The 10,174-nt window shown below is 41.1% G+C and overlaps 1 long non-coding RNA gene across 1 annotated transcript; it reads right to left on the bottom strand.

Moving 5' to 3' along the window:
* Positions 1-3: 3 nt before the first annotated feature.
* Positions 4-9,951, bottom strand: LOC125765255 (uncharacterized). Its single transcript, XR_007418529.1, has 3 exons — positions 9,730-9,951; positions 7,671-7,921; positions 4-256 (listed from the first exon to the last, which is right to left on the bottom strand). It is a non-coding gene; the product is annotated as an uncharacterized LOC125765255 (long non-coding RNA).
* Between the last annotated feature and the right edge of the window lie 223 nt (positions 9,952-10,174).

Below are 10,174 nucleotides of genomic sequence, written 5' to 3'. Positions count from 1 at the left end.
GATTTTTCCAGTTTCGTACTGTTTTTCCAATTTCGACTGGTTCTCATAGGCTTCAGTCAAGATTTTAAGGGGGAAATTTAAACATCTTAAATGAATTCTTGCATTTTAATTTTATATTTGATTGAAGCTAAAGAATAAAGGTGCAAAAGACATTGATGGTTGTCCTTAACCTCTCTTTAATTACATTAATTGCTCACCATTTAATCCATTAAAATACATCTAAGATTGTTATGGAATACAGCCAACCAACACTCACCTGCAAAAAAAAAACAAGAAAAAGAAAACATTAGTAACATATTATGGAACTCCAAAATAATGATGAATTTGCTGAAGCATATAAAAAAGCAATAAATAACATTTCCTTCCCCAAAACAATTACAACGACAATCAACTCATATTGAGATGTTTTCGTGTTCTCCAATGTTCCCCTCATCAGAAACAGACAAGCATTAGAATAGAAAATCAGTGCCACAATTTACGTATCATTTTCCATTGCACGGTGATGAGACGCCGTGCAGCGAGATGAGAAAATCGGACGTGAGTCAAAGTGAATCGATCGGCGTGTGTGTTTCGAGAGTGAACCACATAGCCACAGCAGAGTGCCATGACCTAGCTCAACGTTGAGATTTTCCCGGGGAAAAACAGAACGGACAGTAGCGCGCTCCTCTCCCTCATCCAGCGTGTACCAAGGACGGCGATTCTTTGGGGGATTTCATACCAGCGAAGTTTCGCATCGAGTGTTCCGTTCCTCCGTAAGGGCCTGACAGCAAATCTCAAGCCATGCTCCATTCGCATTGCAATACGTGTGATGATGAATAAATAATAGAATGGTATACTAATTTTTACAACACACCGCATTCGGAACAGGATGAAAGTACATAGTAAAGCAAACAAGAAAATTCTCTATCGGTATGTAACAGGGATCTTCTGTGCAATGAACGGTGGAAAGCCCAAACCCGTTGCTTTAACTTTTTTTTCGTTGCTTCTTCTCTTACCCTCTCTCTCTCTTTCTTTCTCTTTTTGTGACTTCTTTCGCTTTTCCAACGCGTCTTGTTTGTGACGCTTTTTGAGGTTTTTGGGTGTGCCGCAGCTGGTATATCTCGATGGAAACGACCTTTCCCATCGGTTCCTTGAACTTGGGGCGTTGTTGATGTTGCATGGCACAAGGATTGTTTTATGTGCTTCGGCTCCACCAAGCGGCCATTGCTAAGGGATACTGAAGCTATCTGGATGGTGGCAGTATATACGAAACACGTACCATTAGATACTAGCCAAGCTAAGGTACATAAACCATATTGTGAAGCTAATTTTGGGTGAGTTAGTGAAAAGAAGAGGAAGAAAAAAACGAACGACCAAAGGCTTCCACCATTCAAGGGCTGCAATATTGGGGTTGGAAAAATATATATAAAATCTAAACACGAAAGCAACACTGAAATTTGGATACGGGTGGTTTCGAGTTGGGGTTTTGCCTCAAAATGGAGTAACGTTTGTGTGACGCAGCGAGGACAACGACTTAGTGAGGTAGTCCTGGACGAAATACTTCTTACAAAAAAAAATAGTCAACAAATGCACGTTAAGGTGGAGAAATTAAAATACACACAAAAAAGCCATTTCTCGAAACCGTATAGATATTGCGCACGAGAGCAGTGGCCCTTAGGAAGGAATGTGCGCGCATACAATAAGGTGTAAAAATATTATATACATACATTCGTTTATATGAGAGCAGGCGAACTAGTCGCCCATCAATCACAGTACAAGATTCGAGCACTTCTCAAAGCAAATATTAAAGCATTTCATCTGAGTACATTATGTACGTTTGGAGGACCATAAAATGCTAAGTCGTAATAATAGCAATAACATAACACTTGGACGTACGTTGACTTGTTTTCGTGCAGGGATGATGTTGGTGATGAAGTAATAGCAGTGCAAATGTAGATCAAAAGCAAAAAGACGGCCCAAAAAACCGTGGCTATACATAAGTAATCGGTCGTTTCATCCTGCACACGGATGAAGGTTAGTGGAATAGTGAGGTGGGCAACATCTCTATGCATCCTTTAAATGTGGTCTCTCTGTCCTACCACCCCCCCCCCCCCCCCCCCCCAAAAAAAACCCGCCAGCTTATTCTCTTTCCATTTCCAATCATTTATCCACCCCCCCCTTGACATGACCAGCGCAACATGATTTATGGTGTGGCAGTAAATGGACTCGGTGTACCCAAAAGAAAAGAATGATGAATTTGAAAAGTTTGTACAGGTAAGGAAATTATGCTAACCGCATTAAAGAATGTTTGCCTTTAGCGGGATAAAGGAAGATTGAAAGATGTGACATAAAGGTATATGGCCACGGATGGCCCAAAAAGTTAGTTCGTTCGTACACACATATGTGAGTGTGTTAAAGATGAATTATAACAGAGCATGTACTTTAAATTTTCAATACACAAAACAGTGAATTGATGAGTTGAATAACAAGTATAAATAAAAACTGACTTCAAATGCAACAAACACTCTTAGCGAAATTAGTTTTTAACTAATTAATGGTTGGTTCTAATGAACCACAAAAAATTGGACATTCTTGTAGATTAAGATGTTAAGAATATTGAGTAAAACAATATACTGACAAAAAACAAACATTCATCTCAAAAGCATTAAACTTATACTAGTTTAAAAACTCATATTTTTTATTATCAAAACACAGTTTTACAAATCGTTACCAAACATTTCTCAAAGACCTATTTTCATGCAAATCGTTCATCACTCCATTTTTCCACCGTTCGCCATATAATCATTTAATTGAAGAATTGCTTATCCCAATATGACTAAAATTTAGACTTAAGACTTTTGATTTTTGATAAAATTTAGACTTTTGATGAGTATTTAGAATTTGCAGTGTACATTCAAATATAAATCGCTTTTCATCCAATATATAAAAAAGCTTTTATTTTAAAAAATCTCAAAAATTACCTTTGTCAGAGCTTCTGAATGCACTTAATATAAAACGTTTTTATTTATAGATACTTTATAAGTAATTTCCAATAAAATACTCGTAAAAGTCTTGTGCCAATTATGATGGAATTGTTTATCCCTAAAAATTTAATTATTATTGAGAATAAAACCCGATCGAAACACTTGATAGTTTAGGTAGAATAAACGGCTCAATTGAGATTTGAACCCCGAACTGGTTTATGGGTTAAGAGTCATATTTTACCGGCTTCACTCTACAAGCGATCAGCAACAGTTTACATACAAAAATGCAACGAGTTGTTTTTTTTTCTTCATTCAACCACACATAAACCAGTTTGGAAATGATAATTAATATTATGGTTGCCAAAAACTAGTTTAGCCGGCCGTGTGCATATTGTGCAAAGTGAGACACAATCGGTGATATACAGGGCGTTCGGGATAATTCTGACAGTTACATTTTTGTTTATAACTCGTGATTGCGTGGGCCTAGGAAAACAAGCAATACCTCATTCGACAGCTAAAAGTGTACGGAACAAGCAGCGAAAACATCCCGTGACAAAAAAATGCCAAAAAAGAGTAAATTGTGGAAGTGGATCACCTGCATCATGATGATCCGCGCCGGACGCGACAACCGCGACATCATGCAGTGCGTGCAGTGTTCGCTGAACACAGTGAAGGCGATCCGGAGTGAGCTGGGAGAAAACAGCGACGACGACGAAGCGGTGGCAGCACAAAAACCACATTCTCAGCGGCGGGATCCGACGCTTTCCTGGCTGACCTCCAGGCGCGCGTGATGGAAAATCCGGGGATCGGAATTCAGCCGTTAGCACGTGAGATGGGGGTGAGGGGGGGGGGGGGGTGGGGTACATTTCCATGCTGGACACCGTCGTGAAGCCTTGGATCACGAGAGTGGCCAACGGCAGACCGTACGTGTTCCAGCAGGATTACGCTCCGTGCCATACAGCCTCCAAAACGATAAAGTGGTTGGCGGCAAATTTCAACGACTTCACCGCGCCGAATGTGTGGCCTCCCAGCTCCCCGGATCTTAATCCAATGGATTATTTCGTGTGGGGCGCGGTGGAACGGGACACCAATAGAACCTCCAGCAACACCAAGGCGGAGCTGATGGCGAAAATCAGGTCCGTTTTCGCGGCCTTGCCCCGCGAAACTGTCGCCAGGGCTTGTTCCCGGTTCCGGAGACGGGTGGAGGCCGTGATAGAAGCCGAGGGCGGATATTTTGAATAAAATCAATAAAATACATGGTAAGCTACTATTTCTAAAACAAAAAAAATTTCCCCGATGATTAATTTTGCCATAAAAAATGTTTTTCTTTCTCCGTAGGTGACTGTCAGAATTATCCCGAACACCCTGTATAGGACAACCACACAAAAAATCCAAATCCATGTTAAAGTGGTACCATCCCGAACGATTAGGCTGCAAATTTATGCAAACGATAAGATGTGTTAGGCCTGTCTGTGTGCGTATGTTGTTCTTTCGCTCTTCTTTGCTTCTTCCTACACGAAACTTTTCCCTTTCAACTCATTCAATCCAAGGTCAAATACTACCGGTTTGTGGAGTTTTCGGTGCTTTGCATCTTTTTTGTGGCAACAAATTTCGTTACTTTTCTTGGGTTTTACCGAAAGGCCATTTCATTACGATGCGCTGAAGAAGAATTAAATTAATTTCTTTTTGCAATTTCAGCAACAGAAAAAAATTAAATCTAATCTCTTTCTAATAAAAAAAGACTTATTCAGATTTTAATGCAAATAAAAGCTATAGTTTATCCACCACCAACATTCACCAGCAACAAGGATGAGTTAGACGCAATAAAACTGAAAGAACCACCAACCCGAAGAATGTTAAACCTTGAAATGTTAACCAAAAAAACAAAAAACACGCTTTCCTTCCAACTGTATGTTGTGTGCTTGTGCGGGGAGCCATCGTATGTGGGTTTGTTTTAATTTTGCATAACAGTATGAAATTACAAGCAAACACACACACACCCACAAAAAAGAAGATAAAAGACATTTCAACAAGTTCATAATACGATGGCCCGCGCTATGATGTTGAAAGCAACGAATAAAAAATTTGCACTAAAGCACTGCTTTGAATGCATAATGATGAGTTTGTGACATCGACATGATACGGTTACGGTTTGGCATTGAAAAAGTTTACACACATTTATGGAATAAATTAGTGTGTGCGAGCAATATTGTTTGGATGAACTTCTATACGAATGTTGTATAGTTTTACTAATGCGAAAATGAAATACAACTTTCTGTTGTTTTATTAAAACAAAATTAATTGAAAATTAACGTCAAGATGAAAAAAGTTTTGCGAAAATTCTATGACACAACTTCAACTAGCCTTCAACTTCAACTTCAGCTTCTGTGCCATACGCAGCAACAGTGTCCCCAAAAACCACTAAACCGAACGCATCGCAACTTCACCACCACCACGTCCACGACGACGCATCGAAGGACAACCAGATGATCAACTTGCAGCGCGCGCGTTGCATCCAACCGTTGGCTTCGTCTATCTGTTCCATCTCGTATTTTCCACTGTCGTTCCCTTTCTCTATTTTCTTTATGTTTTAACGCATTTTTAAACGCAAACCGAACAGCTTCACTGCTGGGTAGAAGCGAACTCGGTAAGTAAAACCAACATCGAGATCGCTTATTGCAACTGGCTCTCAGTGCATTTCTAAAGAGTTGCAGTTGTTGCTCGATTTACTATCGATTCGAGATGCACCATCCCAAGGGCGCTACTGCTGATGGTGAGCTCTTTCTTCGTTAGATTTTCTCCCATTTCGAACCATACATCCCCCACACGCTGTGAGGAGTAGCTTCGGGGCAAGTAGGTCAAGGATATGAGGTTTTCGGTTGATGAGGAATCATCGCTTGCGGAAATGAGGCCACCACCACCATCTCTCGTGTGTGCAGGAAACAAAGCACAAATAATAAAATCCAAATCAGACGAATGAACCACCAACTGCATCATGGTAGGGAGGTAAGGGCAAAAACAAAAGAAAAACTCATACGTCCTTCATGGAGCAAAGAAAGCGAAGCCAGCAGTGAGTGAAAGACAAGGGCATCCGGGATCAGTCCATTCCATCGCCGGAAGAGAAATGGTACAGCTAATGACGTGCTAATTAATGTTCAAACATTAAGCGACACACACACACATACGCACAAAATGGCACAAGCATGGCGGCTGTGACCGGGACAAGGTGGGCGAAATTAGGCCAAGGAGCTAACATAAAAGGGCTTATCTGTTGAGGTATTTTTCTGTGTGTTCTGCTCCATGTTTGTGTTACCGGTTCGGCGTCTAATGTGTCTGATGTGTACATGTTCCGATAAAGGGAAGGCATAATAAACCTTTTCGTCAACATATAGGACAACGAAACATAGTCAACTGGTGGTGTTTTATTGGAGCGGAACTGGATACATTAGTATCTGTCGTTAGATTGGTAAACTCGTTTCGATTTTCCATTAACAATGCAGGAATTTATCATCCGATCAAGTTTCTTCTGCTTCAGATGAGTTTTTTTTTCATTGTTATAGTCTGAAACTGGAAGAATTACCGAAACAGGAAAACGGATATTGGAAATAAAACGGCAAGGGCAAGTTCTTCATAAGATGTTGGATGTAAAAGCTCTCTTATTATTTTTTAAAATTTACTGCTGAACTCCAAGTTATGAATCCTCTTATATTCTGAGAGTTGTCTAAATATCCTCTAACGATCTAAAGAGTATATTTTCCTTCTTCAGGGCAACTCGCTAATGTTGGAGGTCTTCATAAACTACAGGACCGGTACCAAATCGTATCCGGATCGTTTTTCGTAGCAAGGTATGCTGTGACAAGGTGTGGTAAAATTAAATCTAGAAATTCTTGAATGAGAATCATGACCTAGTTGGTTGTGAAGGCAAGAAGAATTCTTTTCTTACATTAGTCTCTCAAAAAGATCTTTATGATGTACTAAAACCCAAGAGCATGTGTCCAACGTAGATGCCAAGCATTCAGGTTTAGAATCTTGAAAGTAATTTCAGGCAAGAATCATGAAAGGATCAAGAAGATGAAAGGATCAAGAGTATCTTCGATCATCACGATTCAATTCAAACATGATCACAATTGGAAAACATAGACATCTTGAGGTTGCAGTGGCACAAAAGAATAGAAGTGAAATCACAGGTTATCAGAATACATCAGAGATTTCCTCACATCTCACAAGTACTAATTCAGAATAATTCAGATATGATTCAGAAAGTCTACTGCTGAAAGATTCTACTACTTGGAGGACACTATTTAGTTGAGATTTGATCTCAGAATGGGCGTGCGATTAAGTGGTGTTTTCTTGACTTTGACCGTTTCGAAAATCATTTTATAATTCTAGAATTACATTGTAATGAGTTAAACGTTGTGCCAAATTTCAAAACTTTGCATGTATCTTCGAACATTCTGCAGGATTAGAGCACTTTTTTACAGTACAAGATTATGCTTCCTTTTTCTAACGTAAATATGCAATTATTTCCTTCCAGAAATACCATAACCATGGAGAGAACTACAGAACATTGAATAAGAAAGCACATTTCCCAAACAAGGATGCGACACGTTCATTCCAAGGACAGTGTAAAATCCTTCAAATATCCTTTCCGTTAGAATGTTGTCCCACATTCGCCCTTCGCGTTTTAGTTTTGGTTTCTTCACTTACCTCTGTCGCCCGCGTCCATGACGTCGTGTGCGTATAGTTCGGAACTTATCCTGATGCTGGACTGCTCCGGAACAAGCAGACAATCTTGCGAAGATGCACACACCACTTCCGTCTTCCGGGTTTTTTTGTTTTATTTCACTGTGCGCACTTGTGCGCAGATACGTTCGTCTGTGGCCTTGATTACTTGTGTCTGCCACCAATAATCAACCTTGAGTGTTCCGTGTGGAGAAAAGATGGGATGAGTTCTGGGCCTGGGAAAAATACCGGTGAATGATGAGAATTTCTGGACAGCAAAAAAAAACAATCACCGTTTCCGCTCGCTGAGGATTTTCATGACATTTTCCATTTCTTCATCGCTGGCGCCTAGCATAGAGGTAAGTTTTCCCTCAAACAAAGCAACCGCAGGGTAAGAATGCGTTAGTCACAAAACGGTAACTGTAGTAGGCGAAGGAAAAACAATGTTCTTCAATCGCCTTCTTCCTACAGTGCGCCTACAGACAGACGCACACACACACATACACCGCGGGGGCTTAGTAAAAGCGCAATAGGAGATCATCAGCGATGGAACACGACAAACGCACACACAAACACAACCCGGTGGACACAAATCGTTTCGCTTTTCCACCCACCCACCCACGAGACTCTCTCGCTTCTACTTCACGCTCTTCTTGTTCATTCCACAACGCTTCTTCGTTCCTTTGCCGATGCTACTATTTGCCATCGAGGTCAGACTGCACTCATTGGGAGCTTGGATACACACACGCGCGCGCGTACGTACAGCTAAATTACACACAAGAGCACCACAGCAAAAGAGGCTCCCGCAAATCTCTGGGTGAAATGATTTTTTTACTTCCTTTATTCGTTTCTTCTTACGGCACAATGATACTCGGATGTGTGGGGTTTTTTTTCCTTCAACTCTTCTTCTCTTTCCCTGGAACAACACACGCTCGTAGGCAGGCAGGCAGCATAAACGCGCATCCGACACGCAGTCGGTCTTTATTTTACACACTCTCTCTCGGTTTACAGTGATTATTTGGCCCAACGGTGAGGGAGCGTTTCTGGAGGCTTTTTTTTCCTTTAATTCGTTTACCTCCTTTAGCACCCTCTTTTCCACTAATGGAAATTTCGAAACCAAGAATGCACACACACTCACAGACACAAAAGCAGGAAAAATCAGAATATTGAACGCACCAGGGCTACTGTGTTGTGTGAATCCGTCGTCATTGCTGGCTGTTCTAAATTCCTAAACAACAAAGGCGCTTCTGCTAATGACGATGACGACAACAAAGCAAACCGGGAGAGCGAGATCATCGCATGCTATGGCACTACATCACACCACTACACACGGTGAAGCTGAATTTTGTGAAGAACAACACACACGTATACTTCAAATTAAAAGTAAAACGAAAACAATTCGCACGCGACGTATGTGTTTGTGTGTTACGCACTTGACAAATGCTAAATAGATCGTTTTGGGGTTTTACAAACACTTTTGTTTGGGAAATAGACTAAGTCACAGAGATTTGTTTTCGTACACGTAGCTAGAACTGTTGGGGTCTGCATCGATACATGCAGCTAGTCACATTGGAAAGGATGCTCGTCCTCGCACACACATACACACATCCAAAAAACACGCACGTCTCATTAAATTGTGCGCACTCTAGCTACATCGCGATCGTAAATGAGACCGTAATGAGAGTGTGTATGGCAACAATGCATGCACACAGCCACACATCGATCACCACACTTTCCACCCCTCCTCCTTCTTTACTCTTTCACCTGTAAAAAACAGGTCGATGAACCTCGTCCCGTGGCGGACGACAGGTCCGTGTGGTGGTTGTTGCTGATGCTGCGATTGCTTTGCTGTAGCACTCGGTACGGAAATTACATTACACTGCAAATATTGATCCGTCGAACGATTATGGTTCAACAGGAATTTCACATTGATGCCCTCCTCGGCTCGCTACACTTGTGCGCTACTTTCTTATCCAGCAAAACGCCACGATCAGGGGGGAAAACACGATCACGACCCTCTTGACTTCTGGTGCCAATTGAATACCTAATGCTCTCCGGCCAGCACAACTGTTCCACAAGGTTAGCGATGTTTATCGGGATAGGTTGAAGGCCGCGTAGGATAATTTCACACAATTTAGGGTAACAACACAACAATACCGTGCACTATTTTTGCTTTTATCTTTCGCTTCTTTTTGCGAACGCGAGAATTTGTCGAAACGACACTGTCAATCAATGCTGTCAAGTCGGGCCAAGATGACAAGGTGTATAGACCGCAAGGTAGACCAATAGTCCTTTTGGTGGCAAAACCTTTCTCATTTTGAAACTCGTAAATTTCATGGAAAGGATTCATTTTTTTTATTACGACCATCATGTTGAAGTGGATTGTTTATGATGAAAGCGTCATACTGTTCCCATAATCTATGTGCAGAAAATTATTTCCTTTTCCAGACTTTCGCTAGGCAGCTTTGAATGCATTCCAATCAAGATGA

The sequence above is a fragment of the Anopheles funestus genome, chromosome 2RL, assembly GCF_943734845.2.
Source record: "Anopheles funestus chromosome 2RL, idAnoFuneDA-416_04, whole genome shotgun sequence".
Taxonomy (NCBI): Eukaryota; Metazoa; Arthropoda; class Insecta; order Diptera; family Culicidae; genus Anopheles; species Anopheles funestus.
Note: the sequence above shows the minus strand (reverse complement) of the source record. Positions and strands in the feature narration are given on the sequence as shown.